This window comes from Meriones unguiculatus, chromosome X (genome assembly GCF_030254825.1).
Source record: "Meriones unguiculatus strain TT.TT164.6M chromosome X, Bangor_MerUng_6.1, whole genome shotgun sequence".
In the NCBI taxonomy this organism is placed as follows: domain Eukaryota; kingdom Metazoa; phylum Chordata; class Mammalia; order Rodentia; family Muridae; genus Meriones; species Meriones unguiculatus.
Genome location: NC_083369.1, coordinates 77519708 through 77545704, shown reverse-complemented (window position 1 = coordinate 77545704; position 25997 = coordinate 77519708). Strand labels below are relative to the sequence as shown.

At 38.6% G+C, this 25997-nt stretch overlaps 1 pseudogene; it reads left to right on the top strand.

Moving 5' to 3' along the window:
- The first annotated feature begins 188 nt into the window (after positions 1 to 188).
- On the top strand, positions 189 to 1664 carry LOC110542157 (arylsulfatase K-like; annotated as a pseudogene).
- The last annotated feature ends 24333 nt before the right edge of the window (positions 1665 to 25997 follow it).

Genomic DNA, 25997 nt, shown 5'->3' with positions numbered 1-25997 from the left:
CTAGTTCAACCCCACTGTAGGATATGGAAATCAAACTAAAAGTTTAGGCTCCTAGCCCTCCTTGCCCTTAAACAATGGTCTGGAAGAAGAAGGGTAGTGGCTGCCTCTGGACACCTCTGTCTGTCTTCTATGCTGTTGTTGCAAGTGCTAGTGATGGGAGCAATGGCACAAGGACACAAGAGTAGAGGATGAGAGTGGACAAGGTACCTAATGCGGTGCTGCTTGCCAGCAATTTCTTTGACAGAAGACTAACATTTCAACCAGGAAGTGAGAGAGCAAAACTTTCCTCTATCAACTTCATGAAAGTACACAAACTCTCATCTGCTAATCCATCACATGCAGCAGTGTGGAGTGGCCTCTTCAGGGTCTCTGTATAACATGGATGGATGTCATAGAGAAGTATGGCTACCAGATACACACATTTGGGAAACTAAACTATACTTCCAGTCATCACCACATTGGTGATTGTGTGGAAGCATGAACAAGAGATATTGCATTACGACTGAGACCAAAGGCAGGCCTAGGGTTAGTCTTTATCTCTAATAAAAATAAAAGAGAGTGATGGAAGGAACTGGCAAAACACAAAAGTGATCAACTTTCTAAGACATGATGCAATTAGCTACACTAAACCATTTGTCCTTTACATGGGGTTGAATTTACCACACTTTTATCCTTCACTATCTTCAGGAGAAAACTTTGGCTCTTCAACATTTCACACAACTCTTTATTGGCATGAAAAAGTAGCTTGTGATGTCATTATAATACCAAAGTGGTTACCTTTGTCAGAGATGTAGCCTGTGGAATACTATTCTTTCCATGTTAACAACAAGAACAAAAACTGCACTGGGAAGTTTGCTGAAAAGGAAATTAAAATCATTAGAGCATTTCATACACTATTTGTGTTGAGATAAATGCCATGGTAGCTGAAATGATTTTGGTTCTTCACAAGTTTTCTTCTACAGAAAAAATTACTGTTATATGTACAGAGATAGCCATAGAATACTGGCAGTTTTATAAAATGAATATGTATGAACCTAGTTCCCATGTTCCACTGTCGATTATTGGCCAACCTACAAGTACCAAGTATGGTTTCTCTCGGGGATATTTATCCTACTATGCTTGATATTATTGCTGCGATTCCTCTGTCTCAGACCAAGAGTGGATACTTTTTGTTGCCAGTGTCATCAGGATTATCTGTGAATGAACATGCACACAGAAACTTCCTTATGCCTTGCATTCTGAATGAATTCCATGGGTCCAATGTAAATGCTTCTACCCACATGTTGGGAACAGGCAGTGGAAGTATATATCGAACACTCATGGTTCTTCAATAAGGCTCCAATAACTTGGTCTTTCCTCAGATCTAGATGAACTAACAAATATTGCTATGGAATTTTCAGAAATTAGTATTCTATGGGCCAGAAACTTCATTCTATTATAAACTACCCCAATATGCCTTGCCTGCTTCTGTTCACCAATACAATAGAGAACAGTTTATCATATAGAAACAGTGTAGAACTAATGTTATGGCACACCTTATGTGGCATCAAGAGCAAACAAAAGAACCAAGGAAGCATGAAAACATGATCCACCTGTGGCTTGAAACTGAGTCTTCTACAGTAGCAGTGGACAATAACAAAACAGGGTTCTTGTGCTGTGGATAAATACATTCATGCAGATTAAGCTGAGACAGCATTAGTAATTATTAATTTTATATCCATTTAAAAGTATGTACTGTGAACTTCATTTAACAGCTCAGTTTGTAGAATTGGGACTGTAGGTTAAGGTAGTAAAATATATATTATGTCTTGAGGCTAATGATTACACAACTAAACATTTTCAAAAATGATTGCTACTAAGGCTTTATTGCTGTATTTCTCTGACAGCTTAATAGTAGAAGTTTCCCTGGATAACATAGAATATTAAATGTTTTAATAATTGTTGGTTATTATTTATAAACCATGATGTTTCATGACTTACTTGTATTTGATGAGATTATTTGGTTGTATTTGATGTATTAGAATTATTTTGTGGAACATAAACCCTACATATAGCTCATTTCAATACTTTAAAAAATAGATAACAACTGCAAAAGGGAACGCTTCAAAAGGTACAAAGAGGATATAAAGAAGTCTCTTTCCTTTTCCTGTCAGGCCCCCTTCCAAAAGGCAACTACGAAAACTACCTTGTTTGTATCCTTTTGTGGACATGTTACACATTTGACACAAATGCATTCTTCACACACACATGCAAGCACACACACAATTGGTAATATGCTATGCTGTCTCTTCTTGCATATAGCCTTCTGGTTTATGTATTTATTTCTAATTAACAGTAGACAGTGAGAAGTGATATTGCTGAATCAAGAATGGCTATAGAATTTCTGTAGATTGTTACTAAGTTACTTTAAAGAAGTTTGGGTAACTTGGCGTTTTAGCTAGCCTGAAAGCAAATATTTTACTTTTATTTATTGTAACTGTTGAACTTTTTCATATATCCAATTGCCACTATAATTTTTACTATGATTTCATTCCCTGTTTCTATTATTAACCAATCTCTCTGTTGGCTGTTAGCCTTGTTTTTCTGTTTCATGTAAGTTTTAGGTATTAGCTTTTGAAGGAAAGGAGGGGAGAGGGCTGGAGAGATGGCTCAGTGATAAAGAGCTCTGGCTGCATTTCTAGAGGACTCTAGAGGTTCAATTCCTAGCACCCACATGGTAGCTCACAACTGTCCGTGTTTCTAGGTTTAGAGGAACAATGACCTCCTTTGGCCTCCTAGGGCACCAGTTAAAATGCAGTGCACAGACATAAATGCAGGCAAAACATCCATACACATGAAATAGTAACATACATATTTTTAAAACACTGGAAATAATATTTTAAGATTGTCTCTTGATAATGATCTGAGATTTCTTTAACACGTAGAAATTTGTATTTTCTTGTAACATACTTACAAATCTTCATACTGAATAAGTATTAGAAGTAAATGTTAAAAACAGCTTCACCCATCCGAAAAACATATCAAATATATTTTCACTTAACAAAAAAGTAACTATAGCAAAATTAGACAATTAAGTAGAAAAATAGACAAACCAGCCAATATCCTATTCTAAAGAATGAATAGGATGACAGAGGAAGATACACTAATAGAAGTCGAACAGCTCTAACAGCTATGTGTAAAACATTCTTCCCTACAGCGGCAGAACACACATTCTCCTCAAGTGAGCACAGAATATTCTCTTGAGGTAAGTAAATCATACAATATTTCAAAAAGTAAGTAGCAATATACTCAGGATGTTATAAATAATAATAAAAAATAGGCAGGTGTGGTAGTGTAAGCCTGTAATTCCAGCACTCAGAGAGGCAGAGGCAGGCAGATCCCTGTGAGTTTGAGGCTAGCCTGGCCAACACAGAGAGTTCAGGACAGCTAAGGCTACACAAAGAAACCAGTTTTGGGGAAAAAAAAAGAAAGAAAATAGTAAAAAAAATTCTATATACACAATGTAGCCAAGTTAGAAATAAACAAAATTTCAAAATTGTATGAAAAAAATGAAAACTAACAACCTGATGTATGGATCTATGAGTAAATGATAAGAGAAATTAGAGTAACTTGAGGGGGTGTAAATGAGTACTTGGTATATCAAAACTTACAAGATAATAGCTGACACAAAAACTAGAGAAATTAAAAATTGCAAATAACTATATTACACATGAGGAAAGGGCACTTGCCTACCCATGCACAAGGTTCTAGGCTTAGTGTGCAGAATGTAAAAGAAGGAAAAAAAGGAAGGGAAAAGGAAGGGGGGAGGGGATTAGAAGGTGGAAGAGGAGGAGGAGTAAGATGATGATGAGGAATCCATGTTATTGCCACATGCCCTTAAGTACCAGCTCTTGGGAGGCTCTCATGAAAAGAGAAATCACTTGAGTCCAGAAGTTTGATAGTAGCCTGGGCAGAGCAGCCAGATTCTTCCAGGGGAAGCAAGGAAGAAAAACTACAAGTTAATAAATTAAGCTCTCAGTGAGGAAGCTAAGAAAAAAGAGCAAAGTAAAAATAAAACAATCAAGAAGGAAAGAATTAAAATGATAAGAATGAAAACTAATAAACTATGCAATAAAAGTAGAGAATATGAGCAAAACCATAACCTGTTCTTTGAACGGATCAGTAATGCAAGTAACATCTATTATGCTGACAAGAGAAAAAGTGAATTACGAAAATCACTTGTAAACGAAGGAAAGATTTACACAGGAAAGAATTACATGTTTTTTTTTTAATTCTTGGAACGTTTTATTTATTTACTTATTATTTTATGCGCATAGGTGCTTTGCTTGTATGTATTTCTGTGCACCATATTGCATTCATTGTCGACAGAGTTCAGAAGAGGGTGGGGAATCTGCTGGGACTGGAGTTACAGAAGTGTTGTGAGGGGAATATGTGGAGGGGAAGAAATATGATCAAAATATATTATATAAAAAATAAAATTTTTAGAAATGAGGTGAGAGAGGATATAAGCTTTTTTTTTCTTCTTCTTCTTCCCGCAACCCTCCAAAACAAGAGTTAAGAATAACTCTTAAGGCATGTTTACTTGACCTCTATGCATAGCTGTTAGGACAGAACTCCAGTTGAAAGCAAATAACAAAACAACGAAAACAAACTTTTCCTTCCTTTCTTTAAAAGAGTACTGGCTACTTTTCAAGAGAACCCGGGTTCAATTCCCAGTACCCAGAGGACTTAGGTTGAATCTCAGCAGCCAAAAGGTGGCTCACAACTGTCTGTAAACTTTTTGATGTTTATTTATTTTCATCTTACATGTATGGGTGTTTTGCATGCATGTATGTTTATGTACCACTGGCATGAGTGGTGTTCATGGGGGATGGAAACGGTGTTGGATTCCTCCATTGGAACTGGAGTTATAAGCAATTCTTTTTTTTTTCATTGTTTATTTTTTACTTATAGCTTAATAGAATTCTGTTGTGTATATGTATCACATTTTTAGTATTCATTCGTAAGTTGAAGGACATTTAGGGTGATTCGATATCTTAGTATAGAGTTCTTTGGGTATGACAAGAAATGATATAGCTGGACCAAATGGTAGTTCTACTTCTAGGGTTTTGTTCTTGTTTTATTTTAGAAGTTTTCAGTGCTTTCCCAAGTGGCTGCACTAATTTTCACTCCCATCAGTAGTGAATTATACGTGTTTCCCTTTCCTCCCACCCATGCAAGCATTTGTTTTCCTTTGTGTTATTAATGATAGCCATTCTGCCTGGCATAAGCAATTCTTAATAGCTTTGGGTGCTAGGAATTGAACTTGGGTCCCCTGGAAGAGCAGTCAGTGCTTTTAACATTTGAGCCCTCTCTCTAGTCCTACCACTGGCGTTAGAATGAAATGCCATCTTCTCTCTATTTTGCTACAGTGCCATATCTGTCATATGATGTATCAAGTTTCCACATTACAGGAATTTGGTCAGAGCCACTGTTTTTTATTCCTTCTCTCCTCCTAACTCTGCCAATATTATACTGTCTTGTGGCTTATTGTACTGTGGCTTTGCAATAAGTCTCATATCTTGAGCAGAGGAGATGGCTCAGTAAGTAGAGTGCCTGCTGTACAAGCATGAGGATCAGAGTTGGGACCATGTAAGAAGCTGGGCAAGTTGTGCATATGTAATTCTAGTGCTGGGGTGGGGGATGGAAGTAAATAGGAGGATATTTAAAACTCATTGGCCAGCTACTGTAGCCAACTGGTAAGCTCTAGGTTCGGTGAAAGCCCCGGTGTACACACACACACACACACACACACACACACACACACACGTATACTTGCATACTCCTACATACCACACACACACTTACAAACACACACACTTGCACAAACTCATACAATATACACAAACTTATACCCATTCTCTTGCAAACATGTATATGCATACATACATGAACACATGCATAGATAAAAATATTTATATTTGGGAAAGAAAATATTTTATTTTCTGCTTCTTCAAAAATGTCTTAACTAACCCCTGTTTTTACATGTATTGTAAAAGTGGTTTTTTTTTTGTTTGTTTTTTGATCAAAACACTTGTATATAATGTACATTGAAAATGACTGGGTGGAAATAAAATCACCAGTAGTAGTTTTCATCTAATGCGAAATGTGAATAACTTACTCCTTCAAGTTGTGAATATAACTTATTTCATATTCTGAATTAAATAGACCAAAAACTAACTTTGCAAATTTTGTTTTGCTTTGTTTTGTTGTGCCGAGGGTGGAGTCCAGGTCTTCCACAATGCTGGGTAAACATTGAACCACTGAGTTATCTGAACATGCCCAACTTATGAAAGTATAGTCTGTACATACTGATGTCCTTTAAGGGGTCCTAAGGAGAGCAGCCTTGTTATGGTGAACACAAATGTAAGGGTTAAAATCAGTGTTAGGGTTAAAATGCCAAGGCTGGGAACACTTGGGGAAGAGAATAAGGCTTGCTGCTGGGTGCGAGATAGCCAAGCTGACCAGATAAGAGGAAGAACAAGGTTCTGGGCAAAACACAACGCTGTTCTGTGCAAGCTCTGCCCAGCTCCCACGGGCTTTCTTCTGGGAAGCATGTGGGAGGCATTTGTGGACTTTACTCCTAGTGAACTCAACTTTGTGCATAGTCTGGCATCTAATGTATCTAACAGATTGAACACGTTGTAACAGATTGAATTGTGGGTAAAGATGGCTTCTAAGAAAGCCTCTGTCTATTCCAGGAAGGAGAACACTCCTCATTGCCCAGGGGTGGGTTAAGGGGAGGAGAAAATGGTTGGTTAGTACTAATGACTCCAGATATTAGAGGATGCCCTTTTCCATTGCTCTGCTTGGTACTCCCTTTATCCTGGAGGGTGGGTTTCCTTTCTGCTTTTTTTCTTGCTGGCTGCAATAAAACTTGATTACTTGCTTGCTTTACCCAATCTCTAGCATGAATTCTTCTTTAGAAGCAGGAATACTGACAGTGCTGCAGCTGGTGGTAGAAGAAATGTGAGAGGAAATATCTTTCCTTGTTCTTTTCTGTTTTAGTCCTATCTGTTTTTCCAATTTCCTTTGTTAAGTTCTCAGGACCTCCAACACTGCTTTCCAAACACCTCAAACTCCTCATCATTCTCTTCACATGACAAGGACCTTCATGTCTCCAAGGCACTCATATGCCATTTTCAAAGCTCTTTCCTCTGTTCCGTACATACCGTTCTTCCAATTCATTCATGATGTTACTTGACATTCCTCAAGAGTCTCTCTCTCTCTCTCTCTCTCTCTCTCTCTCTCTCTCTCTCTCTCTCTTATAAAAAGATTCATTTGTTTTAACCTTATGGGGATGAGAATTTTGTTTTCACATATGTCTGTGCATCTGAGGACAGCACAAGAAGGTAATGAATGCCCTAGAACTAGAGTCACAGATGGCTGTAGGAATCAAACCTGGGTCTTCTGGAAGAGCAGTCCATGCTCTTAAGCACTGAGCCATTTTTACAGCCCTTTCTCAAGATTCTTGAAAGCACTGTTAGTCTTCTGAGGCTTTGTACTATGTAATTCTTTGCTTTATATGTGCTACAGAATTTGCTTATTCATTTACAAGTTTGTGGTCCATAGTATTCCGTGAACTTACTGATGATAAAAAGTAAATACCCCATAGGTAACTAGTACATACTAATTTACTCAAGGGGCTAGAGATGGCTCAGTGGGTAAGAGCATGTACTGTTCTGCCAGGGGACTTGCATTAAAGTCCCAGTACTAAAATGAGTTGACTCACAACCGCCTATAACTCCATCTCCTTGGGGATCCAAGAGTTCTGGCAGCTTTGGGCACCTGCACTCATGTATACAAACCCACACAGATGCATAATTAAATATGATTAAAAAATTAAGTAGACTATTCAATGGATACTAAACTAATGTTAAATTTACCTCCCATACAGAAATAGAATCAAAGAAAAAGAAAAAAGAATCAAGCAAGTGTTGAGTCAATAAATATTCTAGTGGAAAGGCAGAAAACTGAGAACAAAATCTGTGGTCTTTAGCACCTACATCCAGAAAATGAATGGATTATATTAGGAGGAGGCAATGCTTTTGTAAAGCTATAATATGAAAAAACATGGAAATGCTAGAAATTTATAAACACCAATGAAAGGCTCCAAAATCATGTGTCTGAAATTCAGAATACTGTGCATTGCTGCATAACAAATGTCTAAGATTTCATTTTACTCTATTTATCAAAGTTAGCAATTTAGACTATCTATGGGCATTCCTTCAATCTCTGCTATATCTGCACTATCTTTATCCCTGTACATCTTGTAGGCAGGGTAAATTTTGGGTCGATTTAGAGTAGATTGTTTTATAGATTTGTGGCATTACATAGATATACATATTTTTTTTTTAAAAAAAAACAACAGAGCCATTCTCTTAATGTCAGAACAATTATCCAACTCAGAAATGAACACTGATACAATATTATTAAATGGACCAAATTCTTATTTAAAATTAGTTTTCATCGGTGTTGAACTAGTGACCTTTGTAACAAAAGGAGAAAAAGTGCTCCAGGATCCAATCTAGGACTATACACAGTATTTAATTACTATAACCTTTTAGATTCCTTTCCATCTTTCTCAGTTCCTCAATCACTGTCTGGATGTGACTTCTCAATCACTGTCTGGATGTGACTTTTTCAACAATTAAAGATGTGCTATTTTTGGAATGTCTCTTAATTTGAGTATCTGCTCATTCGTCATTATTAGATTTAGTTTATGTGCTCTGGGCAGGAGTGTTACAGAACTGTTGTTGTGTATAGGTGTTTTTTCAGAATGTATGTCTGTGTAACACTTGCATACCCACTGCCCATGGACACCAGAAGATGGAGTTGAAACCCCTGAAACTGGAGTTACAGATGGCTCTGAGTCTTTTTACCAGTGCTGAGAACTGAACCCAGGTCCTCTACAAGTATAACAAGTAGCCAGCTGTGGTGACACATGCCAGGGCTCAGGGAGGCTGAAGCAGGAGGATCACTGTGAGCTTCAGGCCAGCCTGGTCTACAAAGCAAGTCCAGGACCGCCAAGGCTACACAGAGAATACCTGGGCATACACCCAAATGATGCTCCACCATACAAGAAGGACATCTGCTCTGTTGTAATATCCATAATCTGGAAACAACTTAGATGTCTCTCAGTTGAAGAATGGATACAGACATCATGGCACATTTACACAATAAAATACTACTCAGCTATTAAAAACAAAAAATCATGAAATTTGCAAGCAAATGGATGGAACTAGAAAAGATCATCCTGAGTGAGGTAACAGAGAAGCAGAAAGACACACATGGCATATACTCACTTAATACAATGATTTTAGCCACATAGTACAGGATAAGCATACTACAAGGCATAGACACTAAAAAGACAAGTAACAGAGTATCCAAGGGAGGATGTACTTGGAAGGGGAACTAGAATAGACAAAGGTAGTAGTCAAAGAGAGGAAACAAGGTAGGAGAGGGGCTCAGAGAGTTAAGAGGGTGGCGATCGGACCTGAAGAGAGCGAGGGTAAGAAGACAGAAAACCTGTAGGGTTGGGGTATCTCTGTGACAAGCCGGAGACCTAAGTCAGAATGGGTCTCTGAGAGGATATGAGGGGGACTCTTGCTGAGACTACTAGTAGCAGGGTCCATGGAAACTGAAGAGGACACCCTTTAACTAGACAAGACTCCTAGTGGAGTGAGGGGAACACAAACCCTCCAACAAAAAACTTCGACCCAAAATTTACCCTGCCTACAAGATGTGCAGGGATAAAGATAGTGCAGATATAGCAGAGATTGAAGGAATGCCCAGCCAATGCCAGACCCAACCAAAGACCCACCCTATCAGAGACAGCCAACCTCTGACACTATGAACAATATTCTGGTAAACTTGCAGACAGGAACCTAACAGAGTTGTCTCCTGAGAGGCTGTACCCAGCAGGGCCTCAAAACAGATGTCAAGACTCGCAGCCAAACATTGGATGATGCATAGGGCATTTTGTGGAAAACTGGGAGGAAAGAGAAAAGGACCTGGAGGTGACAGGAACTCCATAAGAAGACCAACAGAGCCAACTAGCCAGGGCCCAGAGAGGCTTGCTGAAACTGAAGCATCAACCAGAACCATGCAGGAACTAAACCAAGGCCCCCTACAAAGATGTAGAAGATGGGCAGCTTAGGCCTCATGTGAGTACTCAAGTAAAAGAAGTGAGAGCTGTCTCTGACATGGACTATGTTGCCTGCTTTTTGATGGGACTTCCCCCCGATGGGACTGCCTTGCTAGGCCACATGGGAAGAGGACATACTCAGTCCTCATGTGACTTGATGAACAAAGGTGAGTGGGAAGAGGGGCCTCCCCTCTTCTGAGGAATAGAGAGGTGGAGAGGGAGGGTGAGACTGGGAGGAGAAGAGGGAAGAGGGAGGGGGCTATGACTGGGATGTAAAGTGAAGAAATAAATTAATTAATTAAAACAAAAGTATAGCAAATGCTCATAACTGCTGAGCCATCTTGCCAGCACTGATGTTTCTTTTCAGTGTATCATACTGTAGACACATGATACCGCTTTGTCTTTGGTTCATAGTCTTAACTTTACTTCCTTAATGTGGTCCCCAACAGGGATTCCTTTATTTCATTGTAAAGTTATACACTACATTTCAACCAATACACATAATTGCATAAAATAATTATTACTTTGAAAGAAATACATATTTATGGATTCTTTGAGACTTATGATAGCACATTTCCCCCCCCATAGTTTCACTTGATGGTTTCACCAACTGTTCACGATTCTTGCCCAAAACAAATATTATTATTTAAATGGTAATTTAAAAATTCTATCATTCATCTTACATTTATTAATTGATATTTTACCATATGAAAGTGTTTTTATTTATTTTAGTAGGATTTGTCAACATTTGTTGTATATGGGTTATAATTTATGTCTATTGTCTATGCTGTTGATGAATTTGTCATGTATTTGGCCAGTTGGTATCATTCAGGTCAGTTTCTGTGTCCCTTTACACTTATCTATCATGTTTTCAGTATCTTATTTTCTAGTAGTGCAAGACATACTTTGTTCTACACTGGATCCAGCCATTTCTCCAAGTTCTCTGTTCCTTTACTTAAGGATGATTATCTACATATCAAAATACAGGCATTAGATATGCTCATTGGTATAAGGGCATTTTTTTGTTTACTAGGGCTTATTAATTCTCAGTATCAGTCATATATATATATATATATATATATATATATATATACAGTCATGAATTCACATTGACCACAGCGCTTCAAATTCCAAACAAAAGGCTACTTCTTAACTATCCTCCTTACTATTTTGTGACTCACCAAGAAGCCTGGTATTTGTTATTCTCAGGTGCATTTACAGCAACTTTCAGAGCTGTGAACTATGAGTGCATAAAAATATACCTAGTAACTACTACTTCTTGCAATTCCTTTATTTTAAACTTGATGACATGCAGTCAAAATAGTGTGTTAAAAAATGCAGCCACTCCTGATGAGATCTGATAGACTAAGTTCAGAAGGAAGGAGAGGGGAACCTCCCCTATCAGTGGACTTGGGGAGGGACATGCATGAAGAAGGAGGAGGGAAGGTGGGATTAGGAGGGGAGGAGGGAGGGGCTTATGGGGGGATACAAAGTGAATAAAGTGTAATTAATAAAAGTTAAAAAATATTTCTTTGTATAATTTCCCTCTGTGCATAATCCCCAAATGATTGTGTTAAGTATAAAGGAAATATTACTAGGTTCTTTTTTTTAATTTTTCTGCTTATATTCCATTTCAGGTTCCCATCTCACCTCTTAACCTTGGAAAGAATTGAGTGAAACAACATTGCTTTATATTCAGCAAAATTTTGTGCAAATATTGCCTTGGATTTTCATTGTATTCCTTCTGTTCCGTGACATATATGCAGCGTTCCTTTAGTTTGCTTTTTAAGATTCCCCAACACACTCAACAGTAGTTGTTCACTGTTCCTTCTTGTGTCTGAGACCTTTCTGAAATCAGTTTCTTTTCTTGAGGTATCTCCTTTTCAATCTTTTTTTTTTTTTTACTATGCTTGCTTATATGAAAGTACCTTTATTCTCCCACTGTGCATGCAAGATAACTTTTCTGCTCATCAGTTTAAAGTTAACAGACTTGATTTGAGGAAATTCTAGCACTGTCTTCTGACTTTCAATGTTGCTGTTGTAAGGTCTCTCGACAAACTCTTAGCTTTGCAGGGGTTGTGTCTTTTCTTTTCTACTGTCTTTTTAAAATTAATTTTTATGAATATAACTTTAGGTTCATATGTTGTGAAGATAGTGCAAAGATATACCTCACTTAGTATTGACAACTTCAGAATTGCTGAGGGGCCACATTCAAAACATACCATTTGGGAATGAAGCAAAGAAAAATTTTAGATAGGTACACATATAAATAAAGACACACTGGCAGAAAGATAAAAAGAGCTTCAGGGATCCAGAATTACAGATAAACATTGATTCTGTTTTAATTCATGTCAGAAGGCTTCTGAGAGAAAGCAAGAGTTGAAAAGATTAGTGAAGTAGACAAACTATTGTCTGGTAGATGTAACAAATGTCCTGAAATCTGTATCACTGAATGATGAACAGAGCAGCTGCTAGGCTAGATAGACACATTAGTGGTTCTATATCAGCAAGAAGAAAGATGGGGTCTATACTAGTTTTCAAACTATGGAGGACTATCAATAAGAAAGCTGTTTCAAAAGCCTAGGTTTTCTGTTTCGTCTTACCTTTTTTTTTTTAATTTTGCAACCAGAATTTATTTTTTTTAATTTTATATTTTCCTTCACAATTTATTCACTACATATCCAGATTGAAGCCCCCTCTCTCAACTCCTCCCAGCCCCACCCTCCCTCTTTTCCTCATCCCCTTCCCCTAGTCCACTGAAAGGGTGAGTTCTCCACTATTGCCATCTGCCCATAGCTTGTTAAGTCTCATCAGGACTGCCTGAATCCTCTTTCTCTGTGGCCTGGCAAAGCTGTATCATCAGGAACGAGTGGTCATTGAGTAGTCAAATGAGTTCATGTTGGAGGTAGCCCCTGATCCCCTCACTGAGAGAACCACATGGAGACTGAGCTGCCAATCAGCCACATCTGAGCAGGGACTCTAGGTCCTCCCCATGCATGATCCTCTGTTTTGCATCAGTCTCTGCAGTACTCCCTGGGATCAGATCTTTTAGTTTTGTTGGTCTCTTTGTGGAGCTCCTGTCCCATCTATGTTCTTCTATTCCCACCCCTTTCTTTCTCCATAAGACTCCAGGCTCTCTGCTGAAAGATTGGCCCTGAGTCTCAGCATCTGCTTCAGCCCCCTGTTGGGTGAATCACTTCAGAGGACCCTCTATCATAGGCTCCCATCCTGTTTCGTCTCTTCCACCGCTTCTGCTTCTGGTGTCTATCCTGTTTGACATTCTGAATGAGATTTAAGCACCCTTCCTAGGGTCCTCCTTGTTGTTTAGATTCTTTAAGTCTGTAGATGGTGATCCTATATTATACAGCTAATATCCACTTATAAGTGAGAATATACCATGCCTGTCTTTCTGTTTCTGGGATACCTAACTTAGGATGATCTCTTCTAGATCCATCTATTTGCCTGCAAATTTCATGATTTCCCTGTTTTTAATAGCTGAGTAGTATTCCACTGTGTAAATGTACCACAATTTCTGTATCCACTCCTCCATTGAGGGACATCTAGGTTGTTTCCAGATTCTGGCTATTACAAATAAAGTTGCTTTGAACATAGCTGAGCAAATGTCCATATTGAATGGTGGGGCATCTTTTGGATATATGCTTAAGAGTGGTATAGCTGCATCTTGAGGTAGAGCTAGTCCCAATTTTCTGAGAAAGAGCTAGATTGATTTCCAAAGTGGTTGTACAAGTTTGTGCTTCCACCAGCAGTGAAGGAGGGTTCCCCTTTCTCCACAACCTTTCCAGCATGTGTTATCACTTGAGTTTTTTATCTTACCCATTCTGATAGGTGTAAGATGGATTCATCTTACCTTTTTGAGCATGCCTTCTTCATCTCCAGGTTCTCTAACTTTTAAGTATTTCTGTTCCTTAGAGTTCTGTCCTAAGACCTTCAAGTCCTTCAAATTCTCATTGAGTGATCCAATACACTACCATGATTACATCTACATTTTTTTGGCTTTTTATTAATTAACTAGACTGTTTCCTCCCAAGCTTCAAATTTTAATAGACAACTTTCCAGAGGATATACCTGTATATCTGTATTTCGACAGATTCTTGAAGTACAAGCTGTTCAAAAAACTGAATCGGTGTGATGTCAGAAATAATGGCAAGGAAGAAAAAAAGGTTTTACGGAAAGAGCAGAGTAGTGGTTAAAAGCTGGGAATTTGGATTTTACCTCTGCCATCTGGATTCTTGTAAGAATAAGCATGGGGACGGGGAATGAACCTGTGGTTAAGAGCACTTATTCCACTTGCAGAGGATCCAAGTTCAGTTCCTAGCAGTAACATGGTGGCTTACAACTCTCTATAACTGTAGTTCCAGAGGATCCAGCACCCTCCTCTGAGCTCTATGTGCACCAGGCACACCTGTGGTACAGATACATACATTTAGGTAAAACCTCAGAAACATAAAAATAAAAAATTAAAAGAGTAATTGGTGTTTTAATGTGTGGCATGACCATCTCCTCTCCAGCTCTAGAGTTTTTGAAATTGACATTCTAGAATTCTGTGGAAATGCAGGAACTGATGGAGTTACTGCTCCCATAAAGCCTTATGTGCTTATTACTGTCATTAGTTGCCTTGTCTCATCATTTCTTGGAAGATCCCATTCAAAAATCAGTCCTTATTTGACCTAATTCAGTTTGTCTTTTCATTAAGTTGAAAAAATAAATGGTAATTGTGTGAAATTGAGGCCATTTGATAAAGATTGAAACAAACAATGGAGGATGATAAAAAGTCTCAAAATGAAAAAAAAAAAGTTGACAATAAAGGCCCATAAGGTGCTGACAAAGTTCTAACAGACCTAGAGAACCTACAAAGACACACACATGAATAGGGCTGTATATTTGCAAGAAAGACCTACAGAGAGCCACAGTCTTCACTTTAGGCTGATTCTGAGAGGCTACGGAAACAGATGAAGAATAATACAAAGTTTCAAATTGTGAAGCTGAGTGTTGAACGCTTCTGAGTGAACAAAGAGCACTTCAAAAAACACTCTCAGACTTAGTGGTTTCACTATTTAAAAAAAAATCTTTTTAATCATTAGGTGGCCACCAACTAAACAGAAATTTCAGTGACCACACATGACAGAGAGTATAAGCATCACAGATTCACTTGAGTAAGCCATTAAATAAACAAGCAGGAATAAAAACAACATAATTAAGGAGTAAAGTCTAACCCAGGCTTACGAAAAAATCCAATTTACACAATTGCCGTATTACATAACAACATAATTTTTAAAAGTTGCAAAATAAAAAAAAACAGCGAAAATTGATGATATGCTGATAGAGAAAAATAATAAATAGAATTTTTTCCCAAGAAAGTACAGGAAATAGCACTTAGTATATCACATATATAGTTTATGTAATGATAGAGAAGATTTTGAATCTATAGAAGTATTATGTGAGAAGCATTATATGATGTCACCTACTACAGATTATCAGCAAAGAGACAACAATTATAAAGTAAAAAGTGTGGCGTTGAGGTGCTATACACCTCTAATGCTAACACTTAGGAGGCAGAAGCAAATAGATTTCTGTTTGAGGCCAGTCTGATCTAAATAATGAGTTCCTGGACAGCAACAGCTACATTAAAGAGAGGCACTGCCTCAAAAAAAGAAAGAAAATAAAAAAATAAAAAAAAGAAGGTGTGGAGTTGAATAGAAACTTGACAGTAGAATTGAGCAGGTACAAGAAAGAATCAGTGAGCTCAAAGATAAGTTAGTTAATAGTATTATGCACGATGGATAGAAAGAAGAAAAATAAAGCATAATGAACAGAGACTCATAGTCGTGTTGGACATGATCAAGCATTGCAACAGAAGCACAATGGGAGGCCAAATAGGAGAATAGAGAAAATGTGGGGAGAAGTATAATTGAGAGAATATAAAAACAAACCCTGAATTTTATTATAGTTGTATGGTAACATGGATCTCCACATCTAAGTAAAGAACTCCAAATAGTATAAATTTGGAGTTCCACACCTAGTTATAGCAAAACTAAACCACTGAAAGACAAAGTTTGCAAGCAGAAAGGAGTACTTTCCTCTGTGGCCTGGTAAGGCTGATCCCCACACAGGGGGAGGTGAACAAAGAGCTAGCCACTGAGGTCATGTCAGAGACAGTCCGTATTCCCCTTACTAGGGCACCCACTTGGAGACTGAGCTGCCATGGGCTACATCTGTGCAGGGGTTCTAGGTTATCTCCATGAATGGTCCTTGGTTGGAGTATCAGTCTCAGAAAAGACCCCTGTGCCCAGATATTTTGGATCTGTTGCTCTCCTTATGGAGTTCTTGTCTCCTCCAGGTCTTTCTATCTCCCCCTTCTTTCATAAGATTCCCTACACTCTGCTCAAATTTTGGCTATGAGTCTCAGCGTCTGCTTTGATAACCTGCAATGTAGAGTCTTTCAGAGGCCCTCTGTGGTAGGCTCCTGTCCTGTTCACTGTTTTCTCCCTCTTCCCATGTCGATCCCAGTTGCCTTTCTGAATGAGGATTGAGCATCTTACCCAGGCTTCCCCTTCTTGATTAGCTTCTTTAGGTGTACAGATTTTAGTATGATTATCCTATATTATATGTCTAGTATCTACTTATGAGTGAGTTTATACTATGTGTGTCTTTCTGCTTCTGGGTTTCTTCACTCAGGATGATATTTTCTAGTTCCTACCATTTGCCTGCAAATTTCATGATTTCCTTTTTTTAAATTGCTGAGTACTATTCCATTATGTAAATGTACCACAATTTCTGTATCCAATCCTCAACTGAGGGACATCTGGGTTGTTTCTGGATTCTGGCTGTTGTGAATAAAGCTTCTATCAACATGGTTGAGCATATGTCCTTGTTGTATACTTGAGCATCTTTTGGATATATGCCTAGCAGTCGTATAGCTGTATCTTGAGGTAGCAGTATTCCTAATTGTCTGAGAAAGGGCCAGATTGATTTCCAAAGTGATTGTACAAGTTTACATTCCCACCAGCAGTGGAGGAGGATTCCCCTTTCTTTATATCTTCTCCAGCATGTGTTGTTACTTGAGTTTTTTATATTAGCCATTCTGATGGGTGTAAGGTGAAATATCAGGGTCATTTTGATTTGCAGTTCCATGATAGCTAAGGATGTTGAGCATTTCTTGAAGTCTTTCTCTGCCATTTGATATTCCTCTATTGAGAATTCTCTGTTTAGCTCTGAACCCCACTTTTAAATTGGATTTCTTGATTTGTTGCTGTCATTATTTTAACGAAACTATTGCATGTCGTTTAATTGAGCCACATTTAAAGTGACAATAGTTTGATTTATTTTTTTACTCATAATGCCCATGCTCACTTACAGGGTTTTTCAGCATAATGACTACAATGACCATGGGGAATTTAGACCAAATAATAATTCTGATAGTTGAGTTGGGGCATACCAATGTGTCCTCTATACTTAATAACTCCCATACCATCATTGGGTGTACCTTGTTTAAAGTTCATGGGGTTCTTAGATAGATAGCTATAATTTGCCCCTCTATAGTGATTCAATCTATAAGCTTTACTAATTGGTACATTTCAGCAAAGGATGATGTCGATTCAGAATCTGTGTTGTAATAGAGAGGCACAAAGTTCAGTTTGCCTAATTTTATGCTTCACTGTATAAATTATCTTAATAAACTGTGTTTCTAGTTGTCATATTCTGAACTCATGTTTCAGTTTCTCTTTTCTGTACCCATGAAAACTGAGTCTTTTGTTGCAACGCCAGCATAAGTAACAGAATTGTAGAGTAGGGGAGCATCATGCCTACCATTCTGCCACGGCACAACTATAGACTCCCTCTTTGCCTGATAAAACTTTCCTCACGATAACTTAGTGATTATCATTTTTTTACACAAATCATACCATGTTCTCATTTTTATGATTTAATATACAAGTACAGAAAGCAATCATAACCAATGTACATATTGATGTATACAGATATGATTTGTAATTTAAATGACAAGCATGAAGGAGGGGAAATGAATGGAGCTAGACTTGGACAAAATTCTTCCCTCTTTGCCCTTATATTCTTTCTTTTTTCTTTTTTATTTATTAAAATTTATTCACTTTGTATCCCAGCTGTATCCCCCTCCCTCATCCCCTTCCAATCCCACCCTCCTTCCCTCTTCTCCTCCCATGGCCTATCCCCTAGTCTACTGTTCGGGGAGGTCCTCCTCCCCTTCCATTTGATCCTAGCCTATCAGGTTTCATCAGGACTGGCTGCATTGTCTTCCTCTGTGGCCTAGTAATTCTGTTCCCACTCAGGGAGACATGATCAAGAGCCAGCCACTGAGTTCATGTCAGAGACAGTCCCTGTTCCCATTACTAGGGTACCTACTTGGATACTGAGCTGCCATGGGCTACATCTGTGCAGAGGTTCTAGGTTAAGTTAGCATACAAAAAATGGGCTTTATTATGGCAGAAAAATATCTGTTAAAAATGATCCAAATAATCTTATTCAGGTGTGAATCCTATAAACTTCAATATCAGCCTTCCAGGCAACATTTGTCTACTTGTGCAACTGTTATGGGGATAGTTAGTTAATCACCCTTTGACTAGAGTTGAGGCTCACTCCACAGGATTGGAATCCACAGGATTGAATCCACACCTGGTACTGTAACCCAGACAAAAACACAAGGTTGGGGAAGTCAGAGGCCCTAAAGGAGAACTTATTACTGTTATTTAGTTAAATTTACATAGATAAACAGTGCTGTCAGGAGAACTGTGACAGGTATTGTTTACAAGCTTAACCTGCTAATCTTTTTAAAGATTGATTGTGTGTGTGTGTGTATGTGTGTGTGTGTGTGTGTGTGTGTGTACCTGTACAGGCATGGAGGCCAGAAGAGAGAACTGGATTGGATTTCTTGAAGTCAGAGTTACAAAGGTTCTTAGGATGACCAGTGTTTTATGTGGGTACTAGGATCTGAGTTGGGGTTCTCATGATGGTGTAGCAAGTGTTCTTGAGGTTGAGACATCTCCTCAACCTCTAAGCCATCTAGTCTTGACCGAAATCTGTATAAATACATATCTCAAGTATTTAAACATATGGATTGGCATACATATTTATTTGTTCAATGAGCATTTATTGAATTTCTATAATATTCTTGGTACTATCCTCAGCATTAGGCATACAATAATGAACAAAACCAGTACCTGACTACATTCATTGAGAGTGAATAAATACTTTAATAATTAAGTCACATGGTGCTTCTTCTGTACCTCCAGCCTTATGGGCCTCTTCTCAGTCCTCTCTTAGTAACCATAAAATACTTATATCAACATTCTTAGATGTTTGTATTGAACAAAAATTGAAACACAGTCTGGCCCTGCAGCTCAACCTGTGATCCTCCTACTTTGTGTCTTCTGGGTGCTAGAATTACAGGTATGTGCTGTTAACCTTAGCTAAAATAATTTTTTTCAAAAGTTATCTTCCCTATTTCATATTGAACTCCCAGGGAGCAGGATGTGCATTTTCCTTATTTCTAGTCCCTAGAAAATATCAAATGCAGTATCTTCCAACTCTGAGTCACATTTCTTCACACTTTAGCTCTTCTTGTTCCATCTGAATAGCCCTCCTTCACCACAAACACAACTTGATATGACTAGGAACACTAATCCAGCTTCTGTTTTTCCTGGATTCCACATTTATTTCATACACCGGGCCCTCAAGATATGTACACGAATCTTGAAGTATTTTCAGTGAACCACAGGACAATAGACTGTTCAGCCTTTGAAGTTAGAGGAGGCTATTATGTTAGAAGAGAGCCCTGCAGAGCTCTCTTCCTACTGTGGACTGTGGGGTTTAGAGTTTTAAGTACCACACTTACTCTGAGTCACATACTTGTGATTCTGGGGACACTCTGAGATTTAATGAAACAAACAAACAAAAAAACCCACTTCCAACTAGGGAAATAAAGTCCAATAAAGAAGTTGTGACTAGGTATTATATCTTCTATTAGGAAAAATATCTCATGCCACAGATCCACACATCCTGGCAAGGAATGCCCTGTGTAATCAGCTTGCATGCAGAGGATATCATTGGAGTGGTAAGAGATGCCAGTCACATAGGCCAGTGCTGAATTCCCTACATATCATAGGTATAATACTGAGCACAGAATTTCTGCAAGTCAGTGTAATCAACTCTCTGTTCCTTATGGGAAAATAGGGCAAGAAGGGTTAATTAGACCTGAACACTCCCATCATTTTCTGTGAGGAGAGGCCATTTTTTCCATTTCACTTAAAGCTTGAGAATACCTGTGAGCGGAGAGGAGAGGAGGGGGATGTGCCTGTATGTATGTGCAAATGTGTTGTAAGGAAACTGTCAGTGAAAGCCTCAAGCCGCAGTGTGAGGAGACTGCCAAGAATGATGGATCTGAGGGTACTCTGAGAATAGATAATGATAGGAAGGAGTAAAAAGAACTGACAGGGAGGACCCCAGGGGTGGGAAGGAGGCTGACAGTAAAGGTCCTTGGAGCAAGGAGGAGCTGACAGTCTGACAGCGATGGTCCTATGCAGAGCCATGGAAGAGTCAATAGTGTTTGCTGCATTTTCCTACTAGTTGATCCAGTGTCCTAGTTGGGGCCCCTTGGGTTGAACTAATAATGTACGTGCCCTACTACAATGCCAACACATCAAACAAGCCACCATTAGAACAGGATCATTTTCCTTCAGGCAGCTGCTTGCTGCAATCATTCTGCTGATTAAATTTCATTCTGGAAAGTACTGCACAGACATTAATCAGGTGTCACAGCCACTCCATCCTATAGAGCCAAAGCCTCTCTGACCTTTAAAAATACACTAAACAGTTGCTAGAACACAGCTCTCCAGGGAAGACAGAGCCTCAGGCTGGCCCATGGAAATCTATACTGTCCTGCCCCCTTCCTACTAACCTTCCTCTTCTTTGGCAAGACTAAACGCTAGCAGAGATCTTTCTGACAGTTCTATTTAGGGGTCTCTAGTCAGCTTCTTGCTTAATGATAACATCTTCTACATGTGTGAATTTGAATTTCTGGAAAGGTTTCCCCATCTCAACGTGGCTCCACTGTCTGTATTTTCACTGTAGTAAGAAATCTTCTCACACGCTGTTATCCAGAACTGCAACTGGAATAATGTAAAATGAAGCTCCTTTGTCTGGAACAAATAATTCATTAGGAATATTAACGTCTTATAATCAAAGAACCTTTCCTTACACCCCGTGTAGTTTCATCTTTATATCAACCTCTTGAGAAAAGATATTATGAAATATTGCAAGCAAAGACCTGCATGGTTCCCCTTTTACAGACATTAAAACAGAGGATCAGAGGGATTTGCTGATTTGGCTAAATCCCTAAAGACGGGAAGTCTTCTGGCCCCAAGATTTAAGGAGCAATACTAGTAGCTAGATGCTTTAGAAAGAATAAGTTTTGATGGAGGCGTCACATAATGGCTAAAAAGTTTACCTCCAAGAAGGGAAGGGCCTGTTGATGGCCAGAGAGTGTGTTTGAAACAAGGAGTAATTATTTCCATTTGGGTAAAGGGAGTCGGATAGAATGGGAGGTAACAGAAAGCAGCAGGTCTTTACCTGTTTGGATGTTCACATAGGCGTTTCCCTCCTTCTCTGTCAACCAGTAGGTGGCCTTATCTGAAACTGGGCCTTCTGCCAGATGCTGGAGAGATGCTGGGTGTGACTGGAGAAGCAATAATCATGCATTTGTATTTGTGCTATCCTGAGTTTGGCTGCCCTTGGTCATAGGTATCAGCAACCTCAGGCTCTTCAGACGGTGTTCATTCAAGTTCAGGATATTAAAATCAAGATAGGACACCATAACACGATATCAATAATGTAAGACAGCTCCCTGTCCTTAAAGCACAATGTCATTTAAAATGCAGTGTGTAGTAGACTGCAACTTAATTGGAAAGGATGTCTTGGACTCTTTGGGAGGGTACAGAATTTGGCATAGCCATTAAAAACTGTTCTCCAGAGCCCAGGAAACTAATTGCAAATGGTTAGGTAATGCATATCTGATGAAAGGAAGATTTTCCCTTAAATTGATTCTGTGGTGTGCACACAGACATGTTTACCACATTGCTTATAGGTATAAAAAAAAACTGGAACTAAATTAAATGTCTAGTCATGGAGGAGCTTGTTTTTTGTTTTTTGTTTTTTTTTTTTTTAATCTAAAACCCTGTGGAATAATGTGCAGTAGTTTAAATAACGAGATAAATTTATATATAGTGACATATAAAATAGAATAATGAAAAGTGTTGGGTTTATTTAAGTAAGTTACAAAATAATGTTTACAGTATGGTTCACTTTCTGTTCACTACACTTACAAATATGTGCATACTCATGTGCTTGTTGTATATGTGAAGGGAAGTAGAAATGCCTGGAAATATATACATCAGATGTTCAATAGAAGTTACATTTGGAGAATGAAAATGGGGCAGGAAAGATTCATGTTTCAACATAATTTGTATGATAGAGACTTGTCTGTGTGTGTCATAGGAAGGCAGCCCTTACTGAGCAGTTCCCTCCTTGGTATAAAAAGATTCTGTGTTACTGACAGATGGGAAACAGGCATGAATTTAGGTTGCATTTCACTTCCAATAGGACTCCTGACTCTTTACAGGCTCAGTTCTATTCATTTCTTTCATAGTCTTTCTTTCTTTCTTTCTTTCTTTCTTCCTTCCTTCCTTCCTTTCATTAATTAATTTAATCATTGTACATACTGATCCCAAGCTCCATCTCTCCTCTCCTCCCAGTTTCACCCTCATGTCCCCTCCCTCCAATCTCCCTTTCCCTTCTCTGAGAAGAAGGGGAGGGCCTCAGGGGGTACCAACCTACCCTGGCACCTCAGGTTGCAGCAGGACTAGGTACATCCTTTCCCACTGAGGCCAGGCAAGGCAGCAACAGTAACACACTAAAACACAGTATTCACATGGAAATCCTCTCCAGCAAATGTAGTTGCTGCCTATAGCACTCTGTCTATTCTGTCTCACCTTCAAGTTTCTGCACAAAGTTCCTATCTTCCCAGGCAGACCAGTTTTCAACCAAACTACTCCTTCATGAAACTCACAGAATAGCCCTCTACTGGTGTCATTTCAGGGGCATAAACACTATTACCAAGATAAGTACTTGCCCACCTGCCAGCATAACAAGCATTAATCACACCAATGAGAACTACAAATTCCTTGAAAGAGGTGTCACACTTTCTGAGACTCGTACAAAGGCAAACAAAACTGAAATAGGTGCAGAATCAATACATTCTGGGTGATTTCAGGCATACACTGCAGGGCTGAGAATATAATTAACACACATCCATTTATTTAATTTGTTTATTGAATGGTATGGTTGGTTGATGCTTATTTTAGTAGGGTGATTTTTTTGTTTGTAGTACTCAGATTTATTTATTTAAAAAAATTATTATTTATTACAATGTATTCACTTTGTATCCTAGCTTTAACCCCCTCCTTCCTCTCCTCCCAATCCCACCTGCTCTCCCTCCTCTCCCCCTATACCCCTCCCCTAGTCTACTGATAGGGGAGGTCCTTCTCCCCTTCTATCTGACCCTAGTCTATTAGGTTTCATCATGACTAGCTGCATCCTCTCCCTCTGTAGCCTGGCAAGGCTGCACCCCTCCCCCCACCGGAGGTGATCAGAGAGCCTGATCAGAGATAACCCCTGCTCCTCTTACTAGGCCACCCACTGGGAGACTGAGTCTATGGGTTACATTTGAGCTGAGGTTTTAGGTCCTCTCTATGCATGGTCCTTGGGTCCAGTGTTTTGTTTTTGTCTTTTTGTTTTTTGGCTCTGTTGGTTTCCTTTTGGAGAGCTCCTGTCCCCACCAGGTCCTTCTAGCTCCCCCTTCTTTCATAAAATTCCATGCACTCTGCGCAAAGTTGGGCTATGAATCTTAGTATCTCCTTTCATACCCTGATGGGTAGAGTCTTTCAGAGGCCCCTGGTGGAAGGCTTCTGTCCTGTTCCTTGTCTTCTTCTACTTCTGATGTCTGTCCCATTTGCCCTTCTGAATGAGGGTTGAGCCATCTTCCCTAGGGTTCTCCTTGTTGTTTAGCTTCTTTAGGACTATAGATTGTAGTATGTTTATCCTATATTATGTGTGTAATAACCACTTATGCATGAGTATATGTGTGTCTTTCTGCTTCTGGGTTACTTCACTCAGGATGATCTTTTCTAGTTCCATCCATTTGCCTGCAAATTTCATGATTTTCCTTGTTTTTAATAGTGTAATTGTATTTAAGCTATTTACATTTAATTGTTTAAATGTACCCCAATTTCTGTAGTCATTCCTCCATTGAGGGACATTTTATATATTTGAAAATACAGAAGAGCATAAAATAATTTGTCATTTTCCTGCTCAGACACAGTTTATGTTTCAAGTGTCCTTTGAATCATTTTCTCTGTAAATGTATGAAATTTTAAACAAAACTAGGATCAAAACATACATGTACATCTTAGCCTATCCCCTTATTCATTGTTATGTATATTTCCAGGGTTTTAAATATTTGAATAAATGATTTTACTAGCTGCATTTCAAATTCATCACGTGGCTCTGGCATCATCTCCTTAACCATTCTCCTAATTTTGAGTATTTTTTTCCCACAATTTTTAGGCTGTAAATAACATTGCCTTTGCTGTCCTTCCACATAAATCTTATTCCAGATTTCTCTTTCTCTAGTACATATTCCCAGAAGTGGAATTACTGGGTCACAGAGTATAAACATTTTAAAAGGTTCTATGGAGAAGTTTTAACTGGTAGCATCTATTGATTCCCAGAAACTACTGAACACAGAAATCCTCTCCAGGCGAAACTAGAACGAAGCAGTTGGGCACACACCCGCTTGTGACAATGCCATATTTAATTAGGTGTTTAATGATTTTTTTTATGAGAAAAGGGGAAAAGGATGTACTGAGATCAGCAGTTAATTATAAGACGGAAACAGGACAGTTATGGCTTAAATGAATTCTATGGTGTGTCCTAATCCTACCAACTGCCGCTGCCATCAGGTAAACCAGGGTGTTCAAATGATGAGATCCCCCTGAATGTTCCCCCACAATAGTTACTCTGGGTTTAAAGCTGATCCCTTTACCATGGCCCCCCTTTTCCTGTTGAAAGAGTAAGAAGCATGGTAATTTTTTTCAGTATATTTATTTTTTTCTTTAATAACTATTTGTTCTACAAAAATACATTAATACCTCGCTCTGATTTTGACATTTGTAAAAAATATTAGAAGCTGTTGCATTTATTCTAAAGCAAGCAATCATTCTAAAACACAAGCATTGTGTATCCCTTTTAATATCACACTGTCCTCAGAGTTTCCATTGTTTTGCGCGTTATTGTTTTCTGTTGTACTTTTGTGCCTTCACATTAGGGAAGACGTGAAATTCTGTGGGAAAACAAATTCTTTGACCTTACAAAGAAACCATCTCCTTCCTGTAGTAGGAAACAGATTGCCCGTTCTTCAGAACATTCCTATCAAGAATTCAGTAGAAGCATGCACTCTTCTATCATCGTGATGTTCTGTTAATGTTTCCAAACAATGACATTTTAAATAAAAGTGATTTTGTTCTCTTCATTTTCATACAACCCTCCTGATGCACTACACCACATATTAGTGTTAAAGAATGGAGAAGGAATTTCCACTCTTTCCTTGGAACAATTCAATATGTATTATAAGGTTGGAGGAGGTTTTTCTGACATAAGAATGAACTCCTGTTGGATTTGGTTCATTGAAGATGGACTTTGATGAGGC